This window comes from Equus asinus, chromosome 14 (genome assembly GCF_041296235.1).
Source record: "Equus asinus isolate D_3611 breed Donkey chromosome 14, EquAss-T2T_v2, whole genome shotgun sequence".
NCBI lineage: Eukaryota > Metazoa > Chordata > Mammalia > Perissodactyla > Equidae > Equus > Equus asinus.
The window spans coordinates 9,019,785-9,037,981 of NC_091803.1; the positions used below are offsets into that span (position 1 = coordinate 9,019,785).

Genomic DNA, 18,197 nt, shown 5'->3' on the forward strand with positions numbered 1-18,197 from the left:
ATTTCCCCTCATAGTTCATGAAAACAAAGTGCGGCGGCCCTGACGGCCATTGTCAGCTGATGGATAGAGGCTCCGGTCTACATGGCCTGAAAAGATGCAAATGAGAAAGAGAGGAAATGGCCTAATCTTATGAGTCTGGCACCTTCGGAACAGAAGCCCAGGGGCATTTGAAAAAATGAGACAGGGGAGCAACATTTATTAAGTTCTAGGGCTTTCAGATATGGTCCCTTTTAAGTCTCTAACTTCTCTAAATTGTATACGTTAACATTCCCATTTTGCAGATGCTCCTGAGGCTAAACCATACAACAGATAAGGAAACTGAGACACAGAGAAGTCTCAAAAGCGGTAATGGTCAAGCCAAGACCCAAATTCAGTTCCATCTGATCCCAAATCCTCCTGGCGTGAAGGGATAAGCTTCTGCCAGTGCAAAAGTTAAAGCAGGAGTTAGAAAAGCAAATGCCTCCAGGAGCCAGTGCAGGCAAATGAGAGAAGCAGCCTGGGAGAGACACAGAAGAGGGGGCCTGGACAGCATGTGTCTTTTTGAAAAGGGACAGCTACTAACCACCTCCTGTTGGTAATTACCATGTGGCACTGAGGACAGATCTCCCCATATTTCAGGAGAACCCCAAAATGCAGATAATTACGTGAAATCTCCAAACTATGAAAATGCTAGCATCTAATACAACGACATACACACATACATACATGCCTACCTCTGCAGGGACCAAAGCTATATTTGAGCCTCATTTAACCCAGTGGTTCTCAATTCGGTGTGATGCTGGCTCCCAGGAGATAGTCGGCAATGTCTGGAGACACTTGTTTGTCAAAACTTGGGGCAGGAGTGCTACTCTCCTCTGCTGGAAGGAGGCCAGGGATGCTTCTAAACGTCCCCCCCATGCACAGGATAACCCCCACCAAAGAATTATCCAGCCCCAAGCGGCAATAGTGCTGAATTTGAGAAATCCTGGTTTCACATGTGGTCCCTCGAGCTCTGATGCCTGGTTTAAAGTTTTCTTCACCCAGCTAAGTCTTCTCCAGCTCTTATTAACCCTCACAGCTGTCCTATGCCAGGGATGGCATGATACTTGTTTTCATTTGGTTTGCCTTGTTCCAGACCTGGGCTAATTCTTGAGTTACACTTGCAAATCCAGCATAACGTTCAAGTGTATAAGAAACAGGAGCAATTCAACTCCAGTCAATAACATAAACAAAGCCTGGTTTACATAAAGCCCATTACCAGGCCCGAAGTGGCCCAGGGCACCTCTGCTACTGCTGATTAGCCTAAATGCTAAACACAAACCAATTAACACACTCTAAGGCTGCTTATCTCCTGTCACTTACTGTGGAAATAAAGCCCAAGGCTAAATACACATATTGATTTAGCCATTAAATCCAGCATCACTCAAAATAAAACTCATTATATTATTGAGTAAAAACAAAGTCACCTTAGTTTTCGGATGGGGTATTATTAAGAAATTCCACTTTTACACTTTCCCATTGATTTCCAAAACAAGCCTGAGCACTTCCTTCTACCTGCTACCTTCTGGGTCTTAACCAGCCCCAAGGCTAACTTAGATAGTGGAGTTTTTGTATTCACCTTAACAGGATCTTTGCTTTTAGCCCTAAAAATACACACTCATATGGGAACCCTTTTTCTTTAAAATGCTATTTCAGCATAGGCGGGGAAATTTTATGCTTGAAAGAAAAGACATTAAATGGGAAGATGAGCTCGGATATTAAGTAACAACAACAAATACAAAAACCACAGGCATTATAATAAAAATGGGTTAACTCTGAACATTAACCATAGGCACTGAGCTGATGCTTATGGACAAAAATCAGAAATATCTTCCCAGTTCAGGTGGAAACCACTGACTGAAGAGTCTGAAAAAACGTAATCAGGAAATCACTTTGCCCAGGTATTTTAATTTATTCTGTATAACATGCTATATGTCACATCCCACAGTGGGCCTTTTACTATTTTGGCAGCCATCACATTTTACCAAAATATTTTAGTCCTTCTAATGGGAAACAAAGCCCCAGTGGATGCTCTGTTTTATTCACCTTCGTATCCCACATGCTGGCCCAAGGTGTTGGCACCTAGAAACACTGTTGCATATGTAACGCAGAGACATTGGCCATGAGATGTCTCATGAAATGGATGCTTCCAGAAGTGCCCACAGAAGTTAAGCATCTGCTTCTTGTGTTGAGTTTCCCCACAGATCTCATTTAAGGTCTCTTTTACCTTTATTTATGATTAATAAGACTGGACACACGATCTTAACCATTGTACATCTCTCTACCAAATGCTGTCCTTACCACAGCATCTTTAAGGGTACTTACTAACCAGTTTCTTCACCAGCTACTCTTAAAGCACAGTTCTGCTGTGCCTCCCATCAATGGTAGAGAAAGAAGCGTCCTCACTGCTCAGGGAAGCAGGCAGAATCCATAGTCTCTCCTATTTATCCAACACATCTTATTGAGGGAAACCGTTATACTCGAGAACAGTATTTGTCAGCACAGCAGGAATCACCGCCTTAAGAAAACTTTCTGTAGGGCATCAAGATTACAAGGTGGAATGAACATGTGCATTCTTCTCCTCTCTCTCCAGAAAGTCCACTAACATGAATGTGAATACACGTTAAGTAGCGTAAATATACACGGATAAAGTGAACTTGAGAGGGGACAAGAGTGGGTGACAAAACTGACTTGGCAGGATGGAAAAAGCTGGAATTAAGCACCCACACTGGCAGACACGAAAAAGGAGCAAGCAAATTTGTTCCAAAGGAACGTGGAAGGCCTGGGACTTGGGGGTACCAGGCACTTGCAAGAGGTGAGTGCGTGGCATAAAGCTAAATACAGCAGGATTGGTTAAAAGTCTACTTTTCTCGTCCTGCACTGCCAGGACATCCCTTCACCCGCTTCCAACCTACCCTCTCAAGTGTCACGATGAAAATACCTTCAATATGAAAGAGAAGCAAACACAGTGCTTGGCTCCAGAGGGAACATTAGTCTAGTTCATTCCACTGCCCATAGTGACCAGTTCAGTGATGGCCATTTTACCTAGTTCCAGTGAAAGTCACCCTCGGAACCTTTTTTTTTTCTTTTAATGATTGGCACCTGGGCTAACAACTGTTGCCAATCTTTTTTTTTTAATTTTTTTTAAGGATTGGAACCTGGGCTAACAACTGATGCCAATCTTTTTTTTTTTTTTCCTGCTTTAATCTCCCCAAACCGCCCCTGTACACAGTTGTATATCTTAGTTGCAGGTCCTTCCAGTTGTGGGATGTGGGATGCTGCCTCAATGTAGCCTGACGAGCGGTGCCATGTCCGCGCCCAGGATCTGAACCCTGGGCCGCTGCAGCAGATCGCACGAACTTAAACCACTCAGCCACGGAGCCGGCCCCTTGGAACTTTTGCTGGAAATATTAAGCAAAAGACACATTCCTTCTGCCGGGATTGCTAACCCGGTAGCATCGAGCCTGCAGCTTCTGGTGGTTGTCTTTGCACAGGGGACAGCTTGCCTGAGATCAATGTCAACAGGAGAGCCAGTCCAAAAACTGGCAGAGGCAGATTCATGCAGGGCATTGTTGGAACACCAGTTACTGCGGGATAAAATTAGCCAACGCTTACTAGCAGTTACTCTGTGTCAGACCCTGTTCTAAGAGATTTACTGATATTAAATCAATTAACCCTCATGCAGCCTTATGACATAGGCACTATAATTGTCTCTGTTTTCCTGATGAGAAAACTGTTTGGATAAGTAAGTAGCGGAGCAAAGATTCTAACTCAGGGTGTCAGGTTCCAGAGCCTAAAAGTTTAAACATTATACTGCATAATCCCTGGTGGGGAGTTCCGTGAGTCAACACACTCGTTTAAGTCAGCTGGAGGTGGATTTCTGTCCCTTCTGTCGGAGAGAGACTTAACCAGTCAACTATCTCGTCTACCCGGAAATCTTTACTGATGGGAACCTGACAAGCAGAGAAAGACTATTTGTGCAAAATACCTTAATAAACACTTCTGTCACTCGTTTTCAAGTAAGGAACTCTAGCGATGCGTTTGGGCAGCGAAAGTCCTTTCTCTGGAAACATGGAATGATCCAATTCTTGTGTTCTGTCTAAAGGCATATGTCCAACAGCTCTTATTTCTGGATAGCCCCCAACACCTAGGCCCACCTTTCCACCATTCGCCTGGATTTGCCAGCTACTCAGATTTCTGGTCAGAGCCAATCACTGAGTTTCCCTCCCTGGACACGAGACCTAGCAAATGCTACCTTTGAACTCTGCATATACATAGACTGATAAATTCCTCTATTTACTTAAATCACTTTACATTGGGCTGCTGTCCCTCGTATGGAAAATGTCTTGATTAACCGAGTCACCACAGAGCTAAGAAATGATAAAGCCAAGATATAAACGTCTTTCTTCTTGACTCCAAAGGTCATGATCTTTCTACAAGGCCCTGTTTCCTGGTAAAACACTCTTAGCTGGAGGAAAATAGTATAATTCTCTCAAGAATCTGCTGTGATACCTGACATGTCCTCAGCCTGCTGTGAACTCTACACTGTCTTTGATTAGTGAAGAACATTCTGGGAAATTTGATGGAAATGAGATTTCAATTGTCCTGAAAAAAACAGTGAAGTCCAGTTCCCAAGGATTTGGCTTTATTCAACAGGTGCATGGTCCTGAAGCAAAAGAACATGTTAACATGGAAAGAACAATGGGATCTGAGTCCAAAGAAAAGAAAGAGAATTCTGCTTCCACCATTCAGCTATGCGATTTGAGTCAAGAGGGTGCACTTTTCTGAACTTTAATTTTTTCTCTTCCTCCTGGCAGAGCTTTTGCGAGACGAAAATAAGATCTTGGCTATTAAAGTACCTTTATTTATTTTTTTAATTGCAAAGGGCTCTAATGTAATATTGTTAAATGTTGCTGGGGTATCTGGGTACAGCTTAGAGTTCCAGTGCCATTATTACAACAGATAATCACCGAGTATTTAGACCCAGCATTAAAAACAAATAACATATTTAAAGAAACGAATATTGGTTAAAAAATAAATAAGTAGGATCAACTTAATTGCATTTACTAATAGAAGAAATTCGCTCAAAGGCAGTCTTAGAAAGATAAAAATGGTGACTAGAAAATAAACACTGTATATCATGTTCTCTTTACAATATCGTACGAAATGGTAAGCTATGTAGATAACATAAGATAAAATGGGTAAATAGAGAGAATAAGTTATAATAAGATTGAAAAAAGAAATCTAAAAGATTAAAAATACCAAACAAGACTACATAGAACAAAAAGAAAAATATGATAAGGTAATAATAGGAAAAAGGAAGATATCATACAGCTAACGGAGTTGAATAACATACTAAGAGGAGCGGAAGGATTCAAAGCCAGGCAGCTCACTGGATCTGCTGGCGGTTACCGCGTGGACGGTGTGTGACAGGTACCGGGGGTTTTATGTCCCGTATCCCATCTATCCTACCAATAGCACTGCAAACCCAGGATCAACATTCCTATTTCACAAAGAGGGAAGCTGAGGCCCGGAGTGACTAAAAGATGTGCCTGAGGTGTCACAGCGCGTGGAAGTGCAGCTTCGACGGGAACGCCGGTGTTGGCGTTTCTAGAGCAGACTGGCTTCCTTCCACGCGATCCCTGAAACAGCTGGGGCTCCCCCTCAGTGTTTCCCCAAGGCTGGTGTTTGTCGTGGGTGTCACTGGGATTTCAAGAGAGGACTGATATCCTTAGGGCATGAGGTAGTCTCACAAGAGCCCGGGATCCACCCCCCATCCTTTCAGTTACAGCCCCATTTCCCCCCCCACCCCAGAACCGTGTCTTGGACACGCGCAGCCCCTGCACAGCTGGCGTGGAGCGCCCAAGCCCGGCCTCAGCCAACCAGCTTATCACATTCCCTTCACAACAGCGAGTGTTCCAGGGAGAGCAGTCGGCTGAAGCCGGCCAATCAGAGCCAGGGGTCTCAGATGGCAGGGCTTCCATTTGAGCTTAGGTTGTAGCTCGCATCCCACCCCATCCTGCGTATATGGTCGGGACTTCAACTGACAACATGAAGAATCACAATGGCGAGAGCCATCCACCCCACAAGGGGGAGCACCTGCCTGGGAATGGGCCACATAGGGTGCAAGACAGAGCCAGGCAGTGGAGAAAGAACCACCATTCTGCTGGCACTGCTTTACCCTCAGTCACGCCAACGCGAAGGCAAAATGCTCCCTGCACCTTACAAGCGCTTGAGCTGGCGAGCCCGGGGATTCCTTCCTCACAACCTAACATTTACAGAGACATCCCCTTGAAGCCTTACATCGCTGTGTGAGAAACCATGAAGGAAGCCAAGAACAATTCTCACGCCTAGCTTCAAAGCCCTAAGATGCTGACTCTCTGGGACCACGGACGTCACTGTCAGACCACCAAGGCACGAACTAGGAGCCGCTGGCATATCTCAGACTACTTGGATGCTTGCTTTGAGGACTAGAGATTTTAATTATGTGGCTAAGAAGAGCACGGGTTCCCTTTTGTGTTGGGTTTCAATAGAAAGTGTCAGATAAAGCTGGATTCAGACATTAGCTTTGTCACATACTAGAGACACGAGCCTTGGGAAGTTAGTGGTTCTGCCCTACCACTGTGCCTTGGTACATAATATTCCCTCTACCTGGCACATGCTTCCACCCCTCTTCCACCTCCCCTGTTTGCCTGGCTGAGCCCTGGTCATCATCCAGATCTCAGCTTAGACATCACTTCCTCCAGGAAGCCCTCCTTAACTTCTCATCCTAAGGTCTAAATGAAGTTTGCCTTTTCCAGGTTCCCAGAGAACCTCCATTCTCTCCTTGTCCCAGCACTTGTTTCACTATTATAATCATCAAAAATAATCATAAATATCTAGTTCCCCCACCAGAATAGAAGCTTCCTGAGGGCAGGGAGTGTATTACAGTATTCACGATCTAAGCCCCGTCGTGAACTAGCAGGGTGCAAAAGTTTTACTGAATGAGCAAGTATCTCAGTCTTTCCATTTCCTCCTCTGTGTAATGGACATCACTGTAGCCAGCCTCACAGGACTGCTTGGAGATTTAATTCAGTATGTAGATAGCCCAGCACACACCTGGCACACAGTAGGTGCTGAATAAATGTTAATTCCCTTCTACTTCATTTACCCTTTCCAAGAAATGTGCGTGTTAAGGACTCATTCTTTGCTAATCAATAACTTGATCTCCCCGAGTGCCATTAATAAAACTAATAAAATCCTCACTATTTCCTCAAAAGACCAAGGCAACTCAGGGGCTAATAATCATCTGTCTCAGCTTGACAGTAATTCCTGGGTCACACTCACCGTGGAAAGCTCTTTTTCTCTCAGTAGCTGTCAACATGGAATAAAGTGATTAAAAGTGTTAAAAATCATATATAATAAATGGCACCAATATAAAACTTAATGCCCCTAATATTTCCTTAGAGTTGCTACCTTTTCATTAATTGAAGCAAGAAATGTTCCACTTAGTTAAAATAGCTACTTAGTATCCTGCTCATAAACACATCTTCAGCCCAAGTTCACTGGTTCAGTGGGTTTAAATTAGTCGGTATCAATGTTATTGATGATACGAGGATTCAGAGTGCATGCTGAAGCTGTGAGGAGGGTGATGCTCTGGGCTTCCGTATTCTCTGCACGCACGGACTCGGGGCTCTGCCGGGGTGTGCTGGCGAGCTGACCGCAGGGTCTTATAACAAAAGCTACAAGGAGGACCACCACAGGCCACCTGATGGAGACCCTGGCATCACAGTGGATCCTTTGCTGCAATGAATGGAAACTGATCCTGCTGGGTGCCTGAGGGAGAACAACACTGTTATTGAACATCTATCTTATATACGAGGCAAGGCAGAGCCCAGTGGTTAAAGGCACTGACCCCAGAGTCAGGCAGCTTTGGGTTTCAATCTGGCTCTGCCACTCCCTACACATCCTTGGGCACAGCACTTAATCTCGCTGAGCTGTCTTTATCTGCAAAATGGAGATAGTAACAGCACCTGAGTCCCGAGGTTATTGTGAGGATGAAGTCCACCTGTCACTTAGCACAGCGCCAGGCACATGCCAAAGGTTAGATATTCTCCTTTTCCTAATACATGTGTGATGTCATTTCATCTTCACACTGGTCCTATTAGATACGATTATCCCACTAGAAGGTTCACTGGATTTAGAGCCAAAACATCTGGGTTCAAAAGTTTTTTAGACTGGCCAAAATCCAGACCACTGACACCACCAAATGCGAGCGAGGTTGAGGAGCAGCAGGAACTCTTGTTCATTGCTGGTGGGAATGCAAAATGGTCCAGCCACTGTGGAAGACAGTTTGGCGGCTGCTCACAAAACTAAGCGTACTCTTACCAAGGACCCAGCAATTGTGCTCCTTGGTATTTATGCAAAGGAGCTGAAAACTTATGTCCACACAAAAACCTGCACGTGGATGTTTACAGCGGCTTTATTCATAACTGCCGAAACCTGCAAGCAATCAAGATGTCGTTCCACAGGTGAATGGATAAATAAGCTCTGGGACATCCAGACAATGGAATATTATTCTGTGCTGAAAAGAAATGAGCTATTAAGTCATGAAAAGACACGGAGGAAGCTTAAATGCACATTACTAAGTGAAAGGAGCCAATCTGAAAAGGCTACATACTGTATAATTCCAACTATATGACATTCTGGAAAAGGGAACACTACGGAAACAGTAATAAGATGCGTGTTTCACAGGGTTGGGGGGCCGGGAGAGAAACACGCAGAGCACAGAGATTTTTTAGAGCAGTGAAACTATTCTGTATGATACTACGATGGTGGGTATATGTCTTGAGAAATGTGTCCAAACAAATTTATGTTGTACACAGAATGTACGACACCAAGAGTGAACACTAATGTATACTCTGGACTTTTGATGATTAAATAAAGAAACCTGTCCCAGAGATAAAGTAGCTGTGTCACCTTAGCTCATGCATTCAATCTCTCCCAAAGTCATGTTCTTATCCATAAAATGGGAATAAATAACCCAGGTGAGGTCACTATGAGTTTAACTGGGGTCATGCCTTAGAAAGGGTAAGGGGACCAATAGGTCACTGGTAGACCCAAAATAAAAGGCACCCACAGTTCCATGGGGCCTCAGCTTGGGGAGGGCACCTGTTTCAGGAGGCACAGCCTGGGGCTGGGAGACCTGGAGGCAGGCACAGAGCCAGCGCTGATGGGAGGAAGCTGGAGTTGTTTACATTCCTGATTACAGGAACCAAGGCTTCAGCACAGCCAGGTGTCATTCCAACAGACAAGGTTGATAGGATGTGAACGGGCCCAGCTGCCACCACTCTGCTCGCGGATGACAGGCGTGGAGACGAAGTCAGATGAATTAGCCTGCAGCCTGGCCGTGCTGGTCAACTTCAGCTGTTTGGAGGCACAGATTAAAATTCAGTCTTGCAAATTCTACGTTTCTCCCAAAACCTCCTCGCGGTTGCCTTAGGTCTGTTCCCCAGAAAGGTGCCGCCACGGGGAGCAGTGTGCAAGTCAGACATTTTGTGGCCCTTTCCCACTCCAATGGTGAAGTTCAGGAAGGAGCAATGTACTAAGAGCACCAGCTTCAGAGTCCAAACCCTGCCACGTGCAAGGTGTGTGAACTGCCGCCGATCATTTAACCATTTTGGAATTCAATTTCCTCATCTGTAATATGGGAATAGTCCTTTTAGGGTTGCTGTGAGGATAAAGCACTTACAGGCACATAGGAATTTAGCTCAATAAATAGTAGTGAAAATTATTAGCAGTGTTGCTTTAATGGGCTACCTGGGCAAGTTCTGAGCCCAGGCATCCATCAATTTGTAGTCCGCGCCCTACCAGCCGGCAGCCGCTTTAACTAGACCGATTAACAACCTGTTTCTGATCAATGATTTATGGCTTATGTTTCCCTGTTAATGAAATGTAATTGCCAAGCCCGAGATGTAACGCGGCGGCAAAACAAACCACCATCTGAAAATTACATCCCTGGTCCCATAAGTAAAGCGGCAGCAACATGCCGGAATGCCTTATGATCAGAGGGAGCGTCACCAGGCCTGGCCTTCGAGGCGCTTGTTCTGTTTGAAGGTGGAAGAGGTACTCCTCGCCAATGTATTCTTCTCCATAAAAATTAACGCTGTAACAGGACGCCAAATGGCTTCAGCTAATGTGCTTTTGAATGAGGACTAAATTTTATTCATAAGCATCAGTGTCAGGACTAAAATAACATTTTTATGGACACTGCAAGCACAAACAGCAGTGCTGACTGAAACAGGACTGCCACTGAACTGACTTGTTTCCCTCCGCGTGGCCGCTCAGACAGCAGGGGACTGGGAACCAGAGACCCTGGCCATGGGTCTCGCTTCTGGTCTCTCCTGTTTTGTGACATTGGGGGCAAATTGACTAAAAACGAAAACGAAAACAAAGCACTCCCCCTAACCTTCAGCCTCATCGTCTGTAAAGGGATAATAATACAACTGACCTCCCAGAGATATTGTGAATATTAAGCTCATTTATTCATTCATCCATAATGCCAGTTTCCAGGCTTGGTTCTGGGCACATGGAAGTAATCAAAACAGAAACAACTGCTTGTGTGGAACTTACATCCCAGTGGGAGAAGACAGACACTAGGAAATGAATAATTACATTGGATGCTAGGTTAGGGAGAGGTAACTGTTACTGAGAAAAATTAACTGAAAGAAGGAGACTGGGGATGCTAATGGGCGGTGGAGGATGCAGGCAATTTTAAATAGAGTGGTCAAGAAGGTCATACTGAGAAGGTGACATTTAAACAACCTGGTGGGTCTACATACATCAGGACTTGAGCAGAGAGCCAGACTCACACAGTAAATATCCAATAGATGGTAGGTATTGCTGTTCCCAGGAGAATGGTATGAAAATACATATATGAGAGAGCTTTCAAAATGGCAGAGCTGTATAATCCAGATGAGTGGGTTAATGTGTGTGAATGACTGAGTGGACTTCTGACACCCCATCCTGCAATCAAGAGCGACCCTAAGATGGATGCCATGGGCAGGAAAAGCTGCGTTTGACCCCAGGAAGGCCAGAGGGTCCTGGGTCATGTGTTGAACAACAGGCGGCCTCCTACCTCCTAGTGTCCACGTGTGGTGGGCGCTCAGCTGTTGGCCCAGAGACTGAACGAGGCCAAGGGGTGTGGAGAGACAAGGAGGGGCCTTGGTTTCCCCAAGAGCTACCTGAATTCCTAAGGGCTTTTATGGATGGAGGAGGATGCTACCGTGTCATTTTAGCCCTTGAATTTCTAGAGATTCCTAGAGTTGAACTTCCTAGATTGTGATTTCCCCTGTCTGGAATCAGAAGACCAACATTCAAATCTGGGCTTTGAATCTTCTTAACTGTGTGATATTGAAAGATGTCACGTATCCTAAAATGTGCACCATGAGAGTAGCTCATGAGTCACAAAACCAGTACAGGGTAGAAGTGGGACCTAAAGGCAGGTGTTTCTGACTCAAAACCCCACATGGACATGGATTTGGGATGGTGGGAGCACAGCTCTGTTAGGACGAGGTAAGACTCCACACGATTCAGCCCTGCCTTAGCTATCTAATTGTCTTTCCCCCCAACAAAGAGCTTTCTGATAAGAGGAGGGCCATGTCTCTGGATTCAGAGCACATTACACGTGTTACTTACCTTCATCTGAAAGGGGGGAGTCAAACTAACCTCATGTCACTGAGGGAAATAAAAATAATACGTTTATCGAATATTAAGGTGACAGACACAATGCTAAGCACTCTCTGGGCATCACTGGCTTTAATTCTTCTTTTTTCTTTTTTTTTTTTTTTCGAGGAAGATTAGCCCTGAGCTAACTGCTTCCAATCCTCCTCTGTTTTGCTGAGGAAGCCTGGCCCTGAGCTAATATCTTTGCCCAGCTTCCTCTACTTTATACATGGGACGCCTACCACAGCATGGCTTGCCAAGCTGTGCCATGTCCGCACCCGGCATCTGAACTGGCGAAGCCCGGGCCACCGAGAAGCAGAAGGTGCGCACTTAACCGCCGTGCCACCGGGCCGGCCCCCACTGGCTTTAATTCTTACAGCGAGGTGGTACTATTATTCCCATTTTTCAGAACAGGAGACTGAGCCCTGGAACGTGAAGATTTTGCCCAACATCACACAGCTTGAAAATGACGATGAAACTCAAGCATCCGCCTCCAGAGACTGTGCGATGACTCTCGACTATCCATAGCCCTTCGAGGAGCTCGATCACTTGTCTGCACACAGCAGGGACCTAATCAAGAGACACTAGCCCTAACCTTTCTGTGAGGGCAAACCCTCTCCTCAGTGCCCCTGCACACATCTTCCCACATCTAAGACTTTGCGAAGAAGGGGCTCCCTGCCTGAAATACCTTTCCTGTTTCTCTCCTCACCACAATACCCTCCATGTTTATCAAGGCCAAAGGGAAGATCTACTTCCTCCAGGAAGCCAACAGGGATCACACCGGGACAAACGGGTTAATCTGAAACTCCAAATATTCCATCTGTAGTGAAAGTATGTTTTCTCTTTTATTGCCTGCCTATGTCATTAATCACTCCTTCTGGAAGTAACCTCCTATTTTCTTTTGAGGGAGCCAGCACATCCAAATTATCAGTCCAGGTGATTTATCTGAAGCTCAACTCCAACCCCAGGCTCCAAGAATGAGATACCACCCAACCTGGGCCAACTACCGTACCTCAGGAGGTTTGTTAAACCGATGTTGGGAAATAGACACAATTTTTATTCTGGGGTGGACAAGCTGGTAGGGTGTAGACCCTGGAGATGCCTGTGCCCATCTTTTCCCTTACTGAGGAGAGACTGGTTAAGAATCAAGAATAAAACAAAAGGAGACATATGCCCAATGGCATTATTTGAACTCCTTGATCCAGCCATATCTGAATCAGTTAAGTGTTCCAATACATGTATTCTTTTATCCTGAAGCCATTTTGAGTTGAGTTTCTACCACTTGCAACTAAAAGACTCTTAATGAACACACATTCTTCAACATTTTAGCCCTGCAGATTCACCCTTTCATAATTTTCTATTACAAAGAATGAATTCTATTACCCCAGAGATCTTATCGACTCCTTAAGGACAGCAGCAGATTCCTTTTCTAAGGGACAAAGAAATTATAAGAGAGTTCAGGGTACTTTGTGCCTGATCACGTTAACTGAAATAACCTGTTTAGCACCTACGGCACTATGCAGAGAGATGGGGATATAAAGTCAGGTTCTAATACTGATTCTACACTTTACTAACTGGGTGACCTTGGCAAAGACCTTTCATCCATCTAAGTCTCAGTGTCCTCATATAAACTGGAGACAACAATAATGTCCAGGACTTTGGGAGTAAAAGTCAAGTGATCTATGCTACTGAAAAGGCTTTTATTTCCCTGGGATAATTTTGACAGCATTAGATTGTTTTACCAAGAGCAGCCAAGTCGAGGGAGATTATTTCTAATTCCACAGTGCTACAGATGCGCTCAGTAGCAACTGCAAGCTGGAAAGGAAAGAAAGTTGGCTGTAATCCATTCCAGTCCACACGCTTCACCAGGGACAGCCTCCGAGCCTTTAATCCTTATGTATGCATTTATCCATTTATTTAATCAACCACTACTAACGCCTACTACAGGCCAGACACTGCTCTAAGTACTTTACGGATATGAAATATCCTCTCACCTTTACACTCACCTATGGAGTGTGTATATGATAATCATCCCCGTTTTACAGATCAGGAAACTGACCCACAGGATGGTACGGTAACTTGCCCAAGTTCACACAGCCCGTGGGTGGCAGAGCTAGGACCCATCTGACAGAGTCTGGCTCCAGAGTCCACGTTCTGAATCCCCACGCTTAGTCTCCAAAAACCTATAGAAAGCGCCAGCCTCAATCGAAAAGTTGTGTTTTCCCCACCCTACGCGCCCTACGCGGGCCCCAGTCTCCAGGGCACTCTCTCAGCTCCTCTGACAGGCCATACTCCTCCCTTGCCCTGTCCCAACGCTCTCCCGCACAAGTCCTCCTTTTCTTGTAGGCATCTGCTCTCAGCTTGAACATCACTGCCTAAGTCACAAAGTCTAACAGTAAATGCTGTATTTCTCAACACTCAACACAAAATTGCTTTCACGTATCTCCTAGGTAATTAGTTGCTGCCTATCTGTCCTTTCCAACTAGGCTGTGAGGTCCAGTAGGTCAAACACCCTGTCAGTCCTGCTCCTCAAGTGTCCAGACCGCTGAACACGCACCGACCAGAGGAAAGGAAGGACTTGTCCCAAAGTCAACTCTCCGGACTTTCTGTGGAAGGAGGGAACGGACGGAGCACCCTCGAGCCTCACGCTTTCTTTGCCAGACTTTCAAGGGTGGGACACATACCTGTGCTCACAACGCTCCCCGGACAGCCCCCACTGCAGCCCTAACAGCTAGACTTCCGCACAGTCCAGGGCTTTGGAAAGCACTGGCTCTGCACACAAATATTACGTGGCCCTCGACAGGCCACTTCCCCTGAACCGGCCTCAGCTTCAGGGGCACAACAGGCTTCACGAAAACCCCAACGGAACGTAGCCTCTAAAAGAGGGAGACCTGCACTCCTCAGAACGCCTCGAGACCAGTGTCCTTATCGACTTCGCGTCTGTCCCTCCAAGAAGCCAAGACCCCGGGGGCCGCTTCAGCGCCCGACTCCCGGGCACCGCATCCCCAGGCTGGCCCCGTGCCCGGCACACACCGCTCGTTCCATGAACGCGTGAAGCACACGAAGAGACCCCCGCCCCCCCTCGCTCCGCGCGCCGCACAGCTGTCCCGCGACCTGACGGGCACCTCTCGGCGCACAAGCCTATTCCTCAGGGACGCGCTCGCCTCCCACCAGCCCCCAGGCCCACGCCCCCAGGTACCTCTCCCAGATGGCATCATCTTCGCAGGCGCCCTGGTCGTCCGTGTCCGGCGAGCAGGAAGAGCGGGAGCTGAAGGAGGGCCTCCTCAGGCTAGCGGCCGTGGCTGTGCAGGGCCCGGGCTGCCGTGCCCAGCGGGGACACGGAGCGGCGTCCACGGACGCCGGGGGAACGGACGAGCCCGGCCCGGGAGAGAGCAGCAGAGCGCGGCCGGCCGGACTCCGCCGGGCTCGGCTCTGGCCAGGCAGGCGCGGCTCGCCGACGCCTCCCAGGACGGCGGCCCAGCAGCCGCGCGCTCCCCGCGCGCGCGCGCGCGCCGCCGCCCAGACGCTGCCCGGCCGCTGCCCCGCCCCCCCTGGGGCGGTGGACTGCGGACAGGGACAGGGGACACCCTCCTGGGAGAACTCCTGGGGCCCCGCCCACACGCTGCTTCGGACCTTCGCGGAGCCGCAAGGTGCGCTGACAGGGACGCAGGGTCCCCGCTACGCTCGCTCTCGGGGAACTGCAGCCTCCTCCCTGGGGTTTTACTTGAATGTCACACCCGAAACCATGCAACGTCTAGAAGCAAACAGAGGCAGGATGCTCTTTGACATCAGTCTTAGCAGCCTATTTTCAAGTACCACGTCTGACTGGGCAAGGGAAACAAAATACCAAATGAACAAATGGGACTACATCAAAGTCAAAAAAATCTTCTGCACGGCAAAGGAAACCATCCACAAGACCAAAACACAACCTAACAACTGGGAGAAGATCCTTGCAAACCATATATCGGATAAGGGGTTAATAGCCAAAACACAGAAAGAACTCATACATCTCAACAACAACAACAAAAAATCAACAACCCAATTAAAAAGACGGGCCCAAAGATCTGAGCAGTGATTTCTCCAAAGAAGATAGACGGATGGCCAACAGGCCTATGGAAAGGTGCTCAACATCATTAGCCATCCGAGAAATGCAAATCGAAACTACAAGGAGAGGTCACCTTACCCCGGTCAGAATGGCTCTAGTTAACAAGACAGGAGACAAGTGTTGGAGAGGATGTGGAGAGCAGGGAACTCTCCTACACTGCTGGTGGGAGTGCAGACTGGTGCAGCCACTATGGAAAGCAGTAGGGAGTATCCTCAGAAAACTAAGACTACATCTACCATATATATGATCCAGCTAGCCCACTGCTGCGTACCTATCCAAAGAACTTGAAAACACCAATGCAGAAAGACACGTGCACCCCTAGGTTCACTGCAGCATTATTCACAACAGCCAAAACTTGGCAGCAACCTAGGTGCCCATCAAGGGAAGAATGGATAAAGAAGATGTGGCATGTATACACAATGGAATACTACTCGGCCCTAAGAAATGATGAGATCCGGCCATCTGGGACAACGTGGATGGACCTTGAGGGTATTACGGGAAGTGAAATAAATCAGAGGGAGAAAGTCAAACACCGTGTGATCTCACTCCTAAGTAGAAGATCAAAACAATGACAAACACACACAGAGCAACGGAGATTGGATGGGTGGTTACCATAGGGGAAGGGGGGGAGGGGAGAGAGCCAAAGGGGTGATGAGGCTCCCATGTGAGGTGGCGGGCTATAATTCGTTTTCGGGTGGTGAACACGATGTAATCTACACAGAATTCGAAGTATATTACAACGTACATCTGAAAGCTATATGACGTTAGAATCCACTGCTACTGCAATAAAATAAAATAAAATAAAATAAAATAAAATAAAATATAAAATAAAATAAAATAAAGAAGCGTAGGAGCCTCAAGAGGCTAACAGGCTTTTGAAAAGTTATTCTAGGGATTTTTACGGCTTAGCTCAGGGCGGCAGACACCAGCCTGAGACACAGCTGTGACACAGCCACTAGCTTCAACTAAATTATATTCCGACTGGAGGGAAATCAAAACTACTGTAATCATAATTTATTGAAGGCTTCACTTTGTGCCAGATCCTGTGCTAACTGCTTTGCACCAACTGTCTCCTTTCATCCTCACATCCAAAAGGTAGGTTACCGTTATTCTCCCCATTGTAAAGGTGAGGAGGCGGAAGCAGAAAGATGGCAATCTGCCTGGAACTCACAGAAGGATTCTCTAGGTAATGACATGACTTTTGGACAAGACTTAAAGGTTTAACACATTACAGTGAAGATGCAGATCCCAGTATCACAGAACGTGAAAAACACTGAGTCCTGCAAAGTGTATTAAAACACTAATTATGGATCCTCACAATCTCTTGGCCTGTTTTCTCAGATGAGGGAAAGGCCAGTGTGAAAAACCGTTGACGAGAGGTCTGCAGAGGAGGACTACGTCCGGTCTGTAAAGCCGGGAACTATCCCAGTAGATTCTGAGTCAGGGGGCCCAGAGGAGGCCTTGAGCGTCTCTGTTCTTTGAAAAAGCCCCACAGGCTACACTTCCGTGCCCTTGGAGTTGGGCAGTACAGTCATGCCCCACATCGGGACGTTTCAGTCAACAACGGGGGTCCCATAAGATTAGTCCCATGTGGCCTAGGTGTGTAGGAGGCTCTGCCATCTAGGTTTAGGAACTCCGTGGTGTTTGCACAGTCTCGAGATTGCCTGACCGTGACACACTCCTCAGAACTGATCCCCACTGTTAAGCAAAGCATGACTGTACTGCCTTAGACTCTCCACGGTTCCAGACCCTCCACTGTTTGGATGACTGCACACGCAGAGGGCACCGTGTCTGAGGCAGAGAGCAGCTGGAATCACAAAAGCTCTCGACAGAGAGTCAAGGACAGCCGTGCTCTGCTTACACGACTCTCTACTTTTCTCTGTGTCTGAACCATTTCATAGCTGATCTGCTTTTTTCAACCGAACAGCTTTGCAAAAAAGAAAAAAAGAAAAAAAGGTAACCGACAAATACTAAACAAACCAATATAAACAATACCTATTAAATAAGCCTAACCCTACTATGCTACTGAAAAGGCTTTTATTTCCCTGGGATAGTTTTGACAGCATTAGATTGTTTTACCAAGAGCAGCCAAGTCGAGGGAGATTATTTCTAATTCCACAGTGCTACAGATGCGCTCAGTAGCAACTGCAAGCTGGAAAGGAAAGAAAGTTGGCTGTAATCCATTCCAGTCCACACGCTTCACCAGGGACAGCCTCCGAGCCTTTAATCCTTATGTATGCATTTATCCATTTATTTAATCAACCACTACTAACGCCTACTACAGGCCAGACACTGCTCTAAGTACTTTACGGATATGAAATATCCTCTCACCTTTACACTCACCTATGGAGTGTGTATATGATAATCATCC

General features: G+C 46.6%; 1 protein-coding gene across 8 annotated transcripts in view; it reads right to left on the reverse strand.

Annotated features, from left to right (window-relative positions):
* LOC106845821 (olfactory receptor 2AE1-like) overlaps positions 1 to 15,392 on the reverse strand; it is a 205,700-nt gene extending 190,308 nt beyond the window's left edge. For 2 of the 8 annotated variants that reach the window (XM_070484238.1, XM_070484231.1), the window contains exon 1: positions 14,921 to 15,229. The gene's annotated coding sequence lies outside the window, so the exon portion shown is untranslated. Of the gene's footprint in view, positions 1 to 14,920 lie in introns of all 8 variants that reach the window. The other 6 variants (XM_070484250.1, XM_070484246.1, XM_070484247.1 and 3 more) reach the window with 6 other exon arrangements.
* Positions 15,393 to 18,197: the final 2,805 nt, after the last annotated feature.